Here is a 12,330-nt window from a genome sequence, read left to right as displayed (position 1 = left end):
AAAAATTACTGGATAAATACTCCACTGGGCCCCATGAATTTTCAGCACAGTTGTAGGCAATATATAGCCTTATAGATGCATCACTCTCTTCCATAATTAGAATATCCAGTCTAAGATCATCTTCATATCTCCTCCTCTCCCCCAGCTCAGGCCTGCTTCTGGTTGGAATCTTCTAGCAGTAAGTAGGTGTGGCTGGCTTCCTGACTATTTCTCTACCTTACACTTCCCCTCCCCTCCCCCACCTCTAACTTCTCAGAGGTAAGGTTGAATGGAGGGAGGAGTGGTGTTTGTCCTGACCTGTTGCTCTCTCTGAGCCTGGCAGGTGTCTAAAGTGGATTCTCTCTCCCCTGAGAGTTTTCTTGGGCTCTTCAAAGATACTCCCTACCGTTGTCCTTTCCTGAGGTTGTGGATACAGAGGCATGGATATTGCCACGCTCAGCCCTGGGCATTGGGCAGTACCCTCCAGCTTCTTTATGTGTTCACACATGCACACACACACACATACACACACACACACACACACACACACACACATACACACACCACCTCAGAAGTCCTGAAATCCTCTTGGACAGTCTCTAAGACAACCCCAAGCAGGCTGTTTCCTTTGGGGCCAAGAAAACACCCAGACAACCATTCTCCCAACACACTCTGGAAGGGGAAGTGGATGCAGTGTGGCAGTGCTCCTTCTTCTGGCCACCATGACAGTGAGCTTGCCGGCATTTGCCCTTTATTTATTTATCTATTAGGCGCCTGGGTGGCTCAGTCGGTTGAGCGTCCGTCTTTGGCTCAGGTCATGATCTCACGGTTTGTGGGTTCGAGCCCTGTGTTGGGCTCTGTGCTGACAGCTCAGAGCCTGGAGCCTGTCTTTGGATTCTGTGTCTCCCTCTCCTGCTCATGCTGTCTCTCTCTCTTTCTCTCTCAAAAATAAATAAAACATTTAAAATTTTTCATTTATTTATTTATTTTTAAATGTTTTTTAATTTATTTTGAAAACCAACTTGATAATAAACTATTTGTAAAAAAAATTAAAATTAAAAAAAATAAATAAGGCAGACAAAAAATAAAATAAAATTTATTTTGAGAGACAGAGAGAGAACAAATGGAGGAGGGGCAGAGAGAGAGGGAAACAGAGGATCTGAAGCAGGTTCTGTGCTGACAACAGACAGCCCAATGTGGGGCTCAGACTCACAAACCATGAGATCATGACCTGAGCCGAAGTCAGACACTTAACTGATTGAGACATCCGGGTGCCCCATGCCTTTTATTTATTTATTTTTTAAAATTTATGTATTCATTTTGAGAGAGACAGAGACAGCACAAGTGGGGTGGGACAGAGAGAGGAGAGAGAGAAAATCCCAGGTAGGCTCCATGCTGCCAGTGAAGCGCTTGACACGGGGCTCAAACCCACGATCTCATGAGATCATGACCTGAGCCGAAACCAAGAGTCAGACGCTTAACTGAGTGAGCCACCCAGGCGCCCCTGGCTTATGTCCTTTAGAAGTCTCAGGTGGGAATGGCCCCCAGCCCGCAGCCCGCTTTAGTGTATTTGGGTGTGGAGCTGACACCTCTCACTCTGGGCTTCTTCGTGGCTGAGTGGAGAGTGGGGGCTTGGGAAACCGACCGTGGCATTCTGGCATGTGTGCAAACACCCTGGGGTCAACCCTTGTTCAGGTTGGACTTGGAGCCCGTGCGCAAACTCAGTCTTCATCTATCCCCCAGGTGGACAATTCTGAGGCACCTTTTAAGTGGCACCTCAGAAAGTCCCCAGAGATATCAGGGCCCAGTTGTCTATAGCACTGATGAGCTCACACTGGCGTTCCCTCCTTCCCTGTTACCCTTTCCTGGCCTTTGCTCCCATTCCTTGGGACCACTCCAGAAAATAAACTATACAAGTAAGCCCCTTCCTCAGACTCTGCTTTTTCTTTTTTTTTAAGTTTATTTATTTTGAGAGAGAGAGAGAGAAAGAGAGAGAGAATGAGAGAGGATCGGGAGCAGCAGGCTCCACGCTGTTGGTGCAGAGCCTGATTCAGGCTCGAACTCATGAACTGTGAGATCATGACCTGAGCCAAAGCCAAGAGTTGGTGGCTTAACCAACTGAGCCCCCTGGGCATCCCTCAGGCTCTGCTTTTGAAGGTTGGTGAGGAGACAGGCTCATCAGGCCTTGAGTTAAAAGGCATCAACTCCCTACATATATCATTCCCTAAATAACCCGTCATTTTTTGGAGGTAGATGGGGTCTTAGACACGGCAACTACTACCCACCTTCTCCTCAAATCTCTTCAGCTATTTTCCCCTTCCCATTCTCAGACCTTTCCTATCCCTGCCCCCCAGGGTAGCTGAACAGATCCGATAACCATTTCCTTTGTAAATCTGGCACCTCACTCTGAAAATTCGTATTTACTGTCATTTGGTATTTCTGTAGAAGCTTCCATTTTCATATACTGTTACATACTAAGCATTCAACCCGGAGTTCCTTTTCTGGAAAACAATGACATCTAAGTTGTGTGTGTGTTTGTGTGTCTGTAACAGGATTTCCATTTCTCCTACTGTCCTGGTCACACCCCCCACTGGCTCCAGGTCCTGTTCTGAGCTGGATTCCTAACGTCAGTCTGAAACTATGCCCGCTCTCTGCCCACTGCTAGTGACACAAATGAAGCCTAAATACTCCGCAGCTTATAAATGCAGCCTAATATCATATTCGTTTTAGCAGCCACGTCATCTGGCTACTTCTGCAGGAGCTCCCAATTCCCATTTCCTAATGCCTTCTGGATATTTCCACTTGGATGCCTTCGGGCTCCTCAGATTAACAAGTCTGAGATGGCGGCTTGGCTCGTTATGTCCTCCCACTGGCTGCCTCATGTATTTGTGGTCTTGGTGGAGGGAGTCATCCAAGCAGTGTCATGGGCAAGCCACCTCAGAGACTTTCCTAAGGCTTCCGACTCCTCCTTCCCTGCCCATCTGACTCTGCGTATCCCCCAGATCCTCTGTGTTCTAAGGCCCAAACATCTCTTGGTCTCCATTGCTTCCTCTGACCTCCCTCTGATCTCTACTTAGCTTTGCTTTTTCTTTTTTTATTATTTTTTTATTTTTAAAAATTTTTTAATGTTTTTATTTATTTTCGAGAGAGAGAGAGACAGCATGAGCAGGGGAGGGTCACAGAAAGAGGGAGACACAGAATCTGAAGACAGGCTCCAGGCTCTGAGCTGTCAGCACAGAGCCCGATGCAGGGCTCAAACCCATGAACCGTGTGGTCATGACCTGAGCTGAAGTTGGACGCTCAACCGACTGAGCCACCCAGGCGCCCCTGCTTTTTCTTTTTTTAAAAGTTTATTTATTGGGGCACCTGGGTGGCTCAGTCGGTTAAGCCGCTGACTTGATTTTGGCTCAGATCATGATCTCATGGTTTATGGGTTCGGGCCCCACATTGGGCTCTGAGCTAATGGTGCAGAGCCTGTTTGGGATTCTCTTTCTCTCTCCCTCTCTCTCTGCCTATCCCCTGCTTGCTCACACACACGCTCTCTCTTTAAATAAATAAAGAGAGAAAGAGAGAGAGAGAGAGAACAGGGGAGGGGCAGAGAGACAGAGATATTCCCAAACCAGCTCCCCGGTCAGCACGGAGCCTGATACGGGGCTCTACCTACAACTGTGAGTTCATGACCTGAACCAAAATCAAGAGTCAGACGTTTAACCAACTGAGCCACCCAGGTGCTCCTACTTAGCTCTTTCAAAGTCAAGTCAGATCTCCTCACTTTTCAGGGTTAGAAATTCTTGCAGCCTTTTTGTTGGCCATATGATCAGCAAGCTTTTGATTCATGAGTAAAAGATACAAGTCTTGGGGCACCTGGGTGGCTCAGTCAGTTGAGCGTCCGACTTCAGCTCAGGTCATGATCTCACGGTTTGTGGGTTCAAGCCCCATGTCGGGCTCTGTGCTGACAACTAGCTCAGAGCCTGGAGCCTGCTTGAGAGTCTGTGTGTCTCTCTCTGTCTCTGACCCTCCCCTGCTCACGCTCTCTCTCTCTCAGAAATAAATAAAAATAAAAAACATTATAAAAAATTTTTTTTAAATTACCACTTATTTAAAAAAAAAAAAAGATACAAGTCTTCACAAACTGGCCCTAACAGCCTTCCTCAGCCTCAGTCCATGCCCACACAGGAGGCCTTCCTCCCAGGTCAACACCTCAGGTACAGTGTGGCCGTGATTTGAAGCTCAGTGTCCCTCTTCATTTCTGCCACCAAGTCCCTGGATTCCAATCTCTGACAGTAACTTGGTGACTGTGGTTTTCCAGTCCTTTCCAGGTATTACTTTCTGCTTTTATTTCATTCTTGTGTTGAGTCAGGTTTCACAACGGTGACTCCCTGCTATTAATTTTCAAAGTCTCAGGATCATGCTCACTGCATCCAAATAAGTCATCTGAGTACATATTCCCCAATCCCCTGGAAGCATCGAGTGGCCATGGCTCATTAGGAGGCTACACTGTGGCCTGCATGCTTCACTCAGTACCCTGCCTTTGAGGGCAGGATTCTGAACACTGTGATCATCTCCACCCACACCTTTCTGTTGATGTCATCCTGAGACACTAACCTTGGGGCACATTTCTTTTTAAGTTTTTTTAATTTATTTTGAGAGAGAGAAGTATAACAGGGGAGAGGCAGAGAGAGAGGGGGAGAGAGAGAATCCTAAGTAGGCTCCACTTTGTCAGTGCAGAGCCTGAAGCGGGGCTTCACACCCAGGAACCATGAGATCATGACCTGAGCTGAAGTCAAGAGTCAGACCCTTAATCAACTGAGCCACTCAGGTGCCCACCTTCTAGAATTTTAATGACTTCAATGACTTCATAATATTCAGTCACTCAGGTGCCTTATTTATTTTACATTGCTTTCTGGGTTTTGTAGCTTTTTTCTTTTTTTTTCTTTTTTGTTTTTTTGGTGTTTTTTGTTTTTTTTTTAATTTTAGTTCTGAGAGAGACACAGTGTGAGCAGGGGAGGGTCAGAGAGAGAGGGAGACACAGAATCCGAAACAGGCTCCAGGCTCTGAGCTAGCTGTCAGAACAGAGCCTGACACAGTGCTTGAACCCACGAACTGTGAGATCATGACCTGAGCCGAAGTCGGACGCTTAACCGACTGAGCCACCTAGGTGCCTCGCGTTTTTTTTTTTTTTCTATTGTAAATAATGTTGTGATAAACATCCTCTTACATCCATTTAAAAATATTTCTTTGTTTTCTGGAGTGTCTCGGTGGCTCAGTCGGTTAAGCGTCTGACTTCAGCTCAGGTCATGATTTCACAGTTTGTGGGTTTGAGCCTTGCATCGGGCTCTGTGATGACAGCTCAGAGCCTGGAGCCTGCTTCCAATTCTGTGTCCCTCTCTTTCCCCTCCCCTGCTCGTGCCTCTGTCTCTCTCTGTCAAAAGTAAATAAACATTAAATTTTTTTTTAAAAAATAAAAACATTTCTTTGTTTTCTGTCAATATAATTCTAGAGTGGAGTTTTTTTTAATTTTTGTTTTAATTTTTAAAATTTTTTAAAAATTTATTTTTGAGGGAGAGAGAGAGAGACAGAGAGCAAGCAGGGGAGAGGTAGACACAAAATCTGAAGCAGGCTTCAGGCTCTGAACTGTCAAGCACAGTGCCCGACTCAGAGCTCGAACTCACAAACAGTGAGATCACAACCTGATCCAAAGTCAGATACCCAACCAAGTGAGCCACCCAGGCACCCCTTTCAAGTTTTTTTTTTTTTTTCAAGTTTTGTTTTAATGTTTTAATTTATTTTTGAGACAGAGAGAAAAACAGAGTACGAGCGGGGAAGGGGCAGAGAGAGGGAGACACAGAATTTGAGGCAGGCTCCGTGGTGTCAGCACAGACCCTGTCATGGGGCTCAAACCCACCAATTGTGAGATCATGACCGGAGCCAAAGTCAGATGCTTAATCAACTGGGCCACCCAGGTGCCCCTAGAAGTGGAATTTTTAAAGTTTTTTAGCTAATTTATTTGTTTATATATTGGGTTGTTTGTTTGATTTGTTTATTTACTGGTTTGTTTAAGTAATCTCTACACCCAACATGGAGTTTGAACCCACAACCCTGAGATCAAGAGTCACACGCTCCACCGACTGAGCCAGCCAGGTGCTCCTACAAGTGGGAATTTTTGAATTAAAGGGTAAACACTTTTATTTCAGGAGTTTGATATTGACAAATTATTCTCCATAAAGGTTGGTTGTGATTTTATTCTTCTACAGCAGCCTGTGCGAATACTTATTCCCTTGCATTGTCTTGTGATCAATACTCATTGGGTGTTAATCTTTTTGGGAGGGGGATATTTGCAATTTGATAGATGGAATAATTGCATCTCAGGCTTTACCGAGTCTCACGTGGGAGCTGGTTTGTGCTCTAACTGGGGGTTGCACAGTTAACACTGCCTGAGAATTTTCTCCAGATTTTGGCAACCGTCTGACAGGCGCTATTCAACAGAAGATGGCTGCTCTTTGCCTATTTAAGAGACCTGACACACAGTGACGACTTAATTTGTAGGCAGTGATGAGAGTCCATGCAACTGAATGGCAGCAGTATAAATATTTGGTGGTTCTTTCAAAAGATTCCCTCTCATGCCCCAGCTTAAGTCAAAATTTCAATGTCCTGTGATCTTTAAGAATTATAGCTCATTCCAAAGTCTGGCCCCTGCCCCTCACCCACATGCCCCAATTTTCTGGATAATTTGAGGGAAAAAAATGAGCATGTCTGAATAAAAACCATTTGTAATTGGGGTGCCTGCGTGGCTCAGTCGGTTAAGCATCCCACTTCGGCTCAGGTCATGATCTCACAGTTTGTGGGTTTGAGCCCCGCGTTGGACTCTGTGCTGACAACTAGCTCAGAGCCTGGAGCCTGTTTCGGATTCTGTGTCTCCCTCTCTCTCTGACCCTCTCCTGCTCACGCTGCCTCTCTCTCTCAGAAATAAAAAAAAATAAATAAAAAATAAACATTAAAAAATAAATTAAAAAAAAACATTCGCAATTAACAAAATCTGCGTAAAGGCATTTTTGGATTTACATAACAGACATGTTGGGGATTAACCCAAGGTGATTAACCTAAGGTGATTCTTTTTTTTTTAATTTTTTAATGTTTATTTTTGAGAGAGAGACAGAGACAGAATGTGAGCAGTGGAGGGGGAGAGAGAGAGGGAGACAGTATCTGAAGCAGGCTCCAGGTTCTGAGCTGTCAGCACAGAGCCCGACGCTGGGCTCGAACCCACAAACTGTGAGATAATGACCTGAAGCAAAGTCAGATGCTTAACCGACTGAGCCACCCAGATGCCCCTAACCCAAGGTGATTCTCTTTGTAAAGGAAATAATAGCATTTGGGAGCTGTGGGAGGGACCGGTTTGGGTCTTGGGTCTCAGACCCGTCCTTTGGGGCTTAATTGAGGAGTGTGGCAGAGTCCCCTTCAGGCTGGGTCTACTACTGTCCTTCCTTCCTGCTGGGGGCTCCATTGCTGTCACAACTGTTTCTGCTACATCCTCAGCCTTTGGATACTAGCAGCTAGGTGGAAGGGCACAGCTGAGAGAAAGCAGATAAACATGGAAAATGACCCCAGAGGTCACCAGCCCATATACAGTAGTGTCCCCGAACTGGCCAGCAATGTTAACTGGCAGTTTCCGTTGAAAGCTGTTCCTACAGGGAAATTCCTGCCCTTCTCTGGTTTACAGCAAGGCTAAAAGTTTTGGTGAATGGAGATAGCATGGCATGGAGACAAGCAACTTGGTCCTGAACCAACACAGAACATTCCTTAAATCCCCCATCAACTTTGCTTTTCAGTGTCTTAACGTAATGCAACCAGCCCCAAGTTTGTGATATAACTGTGGAAGAAAAAATAAATATGCAGGGATCAGATACAAATGGGACATGTCCACAAAATGCCATTTTGAAGTTTGTGGTTTGGAGCTTGGAATGCTTTTTCCCAGGGAAAAACAGAGGGGTGGTTAAAGTGGTTGTTGGATTCCTAGGCTAGACCTCAACAATTCTATATAATTCATACCATGGCTGAAATGCCCGTTTCTTGCAATTAAACGTTAGTAGGAAACACAATGTGATTTTGCAATAATATTTTTAAAACACAATGGGAAAACAATTTCAGAACAGAAAATAAGACAGGTTTTGTTCATCTGAAGCACTACTTCTTTAAAACAAACAAACAAACAAACAAACAGACTTTCCCGGGCGCCTGAGTAGCTCAATCAGTTAAGTGTCATTATTGATTTCAGCTCAGATCATGATTTCAAGGTTTATGAGACCAAGCCCCACAACAGGCACCACGCTGATAGTGCACAGAGCCTGTTTCGGATTCTCTCTCTCTCCCTCTCTCTGCCCCTCCCCTGCTTGTGGGCTTGCTTTCTCTCTCTCTCTCAAAATAAATACATAAACTTAAAAAAAAAAAAAAACGAACCACGACTTTACTAGAAAGTAGGGAAGAAGCTGTTCACTTTGGGGAAGATTTTAACAGGTACTTCTGGGAGCTCTCAAGCATTTAGGACTTGAAGTCACATGTTCTTTTTGCCTATTTTTTACTTCACAATTGATGGTTTTCCTTTTTTTTTTTTTTTTTTAATATAATCATAGCACTAAAGCCTCTCAGGTTTAATATCAGCCATGACTTGGTAGGGTCTGGGCTTGAACGTGAAATTTAAAGGGGGAGAGACTTTTTTTTTAAAGTTTTTATTTACTTTTGAGAGAGCGCAAGTGAGACAGGGACAGAGAGAGAGGGTGAGAGAATCCCAGGCAGGCTCTGCACCATCCACGTGGAACCCAACATGGGACTCACATTTACGAACTGTGAGATCCTGATCTGAGCCGAAGTCAGGCACTTAGCTGACTGAGCCACCCAGGCGCCCCAAAAGGGGGAGAGATTTAGGGGGAAGTGACTGTGTACTAGTTGGAGAGAGGCTCTCAGAGATAAAGGCACAAGGTAAATGAAGACCTAAGTGAGAAATGGCTGTCTGAGGTGGAATCACTTTGCCCAGCAAGATGACAGATGGCAGTGAGAGTAAAGAATGATGAGGGTAGAGAAGGCTTAAGGCCACCAGTGTCCCGGGGCCAGCAGAATGGCTCTGTCAGCTTCTGAGAACTTGGGTGCTGTATCCTGAGTTTTGAGTATAGAGGGAAGGTACCATGTGTATCCAGTCATTCACATATGATACCTGCTGTTTGAAACTAAAAGCAGGGTTCCTGGGTGGCTCAGTCAGTTGAGCATCTGACTCTTGGTTTTGGCTCAGGTCATGATCTCATAGTTTGTGAGTTCAAGCCCCATGTTGGGTTCTGTGTTGACACTGTGGAGCCTCCTTGGGATTCTCTCTCCCTCCCTCTCTCTCTGCCCCTCCCCCCCGTAAAATAAATAAACACTTAATAAAAAAGAGGGGTACCTGGGTGGCTCAGTCAGTTAAGCGTCCAACTTTGGCTCAGGTCATGATCTCACTGTTTGCGAGTTCGAGCCCCGTGTCGGGCTCTGTTGCTGACAACTCAGAGACTGAAGCCTATTTCAGATCTGTGTCCCCATTCTCTCTCTCTGCCCCTCCCCTGCTTGCACTCTGTCTATCATTCTCTCTGTCTCAAAAATATATAATAATAAAAAATATTAAAAAAAAAAAAAAGGAAAGAAACTAAGAGCATGTCATTTCTGTAGTGCCAGACTCTCAGAGCCCATTGTCAAAGGTCGTCTCCCTGGTGCACTGGTATTCATGCTTTTGGATCCTTGCTGCCCCTGGGACTTGCTTTTTGGTTAATAGAATGTGGTGGAACGACACCATGTGACTTCTGAAGCTAGGTCCTAATAAGTCTTGTAGCTACCACCCGGGTCTCCTGGAACACGTGCTCTAGGGGAAGGAAGCCAGACGCAACGCTGGCTTTGAGAAGCCCAAGCACTCAGAGACTGCTACGTTGTAAGGAAGCCCACAGTTGCCAGCCCAAGTAGAGACATGTGAGTGAAGAAGATTGAGGTAAGTGTAGCCTTATCCACCATCTGACTGCAACCAAACTCAGAAGTTCAAGGAAGAACAGCACATCTGAATCTGTTATCCCCCACCACAGTGAGAAATAATAAATACGTGGTTGCTTTAAGCCACTAAGTTTTGGGGTGTCTTTTACATAGCAGTAGATAACCGGAACCAGGATTAAGCCCAAAACTTGCTTGTCTACAAAACACACACTTCAGTTCCAAACTTCAGTTCCAAACGACCATCTACTGCCGAGAGCCGCACCGGCCTCTCTGGATGGCAGTCACAGCAAGGATATGGTAGCATTTGCACAGCTTCTGCCATGAGAAATGAAAACTGGTATCTCCTTCTGCTGCTACTGGCTCATGTTGGAAATGAGCCTGCTGGTATTGACCAGGCCTCACAATATTCCATATCAGACCCATATTCTGAACACAGATACCTCATAAGGAAAAGCATATTCCTGCCTTTACAAAAGAGATTTTAGATGAAAGCTCTATGGATGATTGTCAAAAGGCTCTTCCTATGGGCCTTGCAGATCCAAGACTTAGATATAAAGGGGGTTAAGAACACAAGAGTTACAATTGAGCCTGGCCCCAAGACAAAGAGCCTAATTTAGAGTTAAGGAACAGATAAGGGCAGAACTTAAGTTAATACTTACACCTTCTTCTAACTGGTGATGTATGGCAGTCCCTTCCCCAAGGCCTACTTTCTGCAAACATCCTCCTTTATTGGTGGCTGGGATGAGGATAGATAAGAGTAGCTAAAACATTACCCACAAACAAAAGGCTGACACATTTAGGGCCTCCATGGTGTTCACACATTCAGCATCAAATAGGTTTCCACAAACAACTCATTAACCAGCTCAAAAACATTCATCCTCTTGAGAGCCAGACAGAATGACTCTTAGCCCATCTATACACTTAACCTATGACCTAACCTTAGCGTTATTAACTTAGAACAAATATGTATCCTGTCTTTTACTAAGAATACCCTGTTAATTCTTTAGTTATAAGATTTACTTAACCTCACTATAATTGGAATAGTTCTGCAAGAATATTTCTGTAAAACCTGCTTCTGTACACTTTTCAAAGCATCTTATCTCAAAGAGTTATCCATTGTAAAAATTCCTTTTTCTGATGTCATGTTATCATTTAACCTATAAATAAAGACACCAAAACTGACAGGACAGAGATGACCGCCTGGTGATCAGAAAGAATCTCGGGGCTCTCTCACTCTCTCTCTCGCCGACACCGTCCATCCTTCAGGGGCCCCTGGACCTGCCGGAGCCAGCCTCCAACAATCTACTCCCATGAGGATGTGTTGACTCATCCTTCAACATGCTTAGCACAAGGGGACATCCAGGATCTCCCAGCATGTCAACTATACTTCAATAATAATAGTAATAATAATAATTTTACAACATGCTCAGCTTTTAGACCTCAATTCACTTCTCCCTAGGTCTCACTCACTTCTAACTTTTGCTAGGTTGGAAATCTAGTGATTACAATTAAGGACAAGAAATTAACCTCTTGAATGAATAAAGTAAACAAACGCTAGCTCTTTGGAGCATTCTGGTGGGGCAGCCTTCGTGGAACCCCAGAAGCATCTCTGGGCCAATGGTCCACAGCTTACTGGAAAAGCAGCTTCCTGTCTCTACAATTTCACTGCCGTAAGTTGAAATCCCTTACATGTTTCTCTATGATCTCTGAGAGCTGGGTCCTTCTGGAGACACAGAACAGTACAGGTGTTTTTTCAGAGACTGGCTTAAGGAATTGAGTAAGGAAAGACCATCTGGGCCCCCTGCCTGAGATCTGTCACACTGTTGAAATGACTTTAATAGAACAGTCACTTTCTAGGTTGTTGTTTAGGATGAGGCCAGTAGACTCATCGTTCAACAATTACACAAATTAAGGCAATAAGGACAACACAGTCATGGAGCTGGCATTGAGATTCCCGTTTCTCCAATGCCTTCCTCTCAAAAGAACAAAGCCCACAGTCATATTAGAGGAGCTGATGTGACACAAAGAATTTGTCTGCCGGGCGAGTGCCCCCTACAAGGTAGATAATCAACAGGAGTTGCTTTCCTCTCTATTTGGAATGCTGTCATGAAACAGATGGCACTGGGGGCGCCTGGGTGGCTCAGTTGGTTAAGCATCCTACTTTAGCTCAGGTCATGATCTTGAGGTTCGTGAGTTCGGGCCCCCTATTGGGCTCTGTGTTGACAGCTCGGAGCCTGGAGCCTGCTTCGAATTCTGTGTCTCCCTCTCTCTTTGCCCCTCCCTCACTCACACTCTGTCTCTCTCTCTCTCTCTCTCTCCCCCTCAAAAATAAACATTAAAAAAAAAGAAAGA

This window comes from Hyaena hyaena, unplaced genomic scaffold, assembly GCF_003009895.1.
Source record: "Hyaena hyaena isolate Hyena2069 unplaced genomic scaffold, ASM300989v1 scaffold_12, whole genome shotgun sequence".
Lineage (NCBI taxonomy): Eukaryota > Metazoa > Chordata > Mammalia > Carnivora > Hyaenidae > Hyaena > Hyaena hyaena.
Note: the sequence above shows the minus strand (reverse complement) of the source record.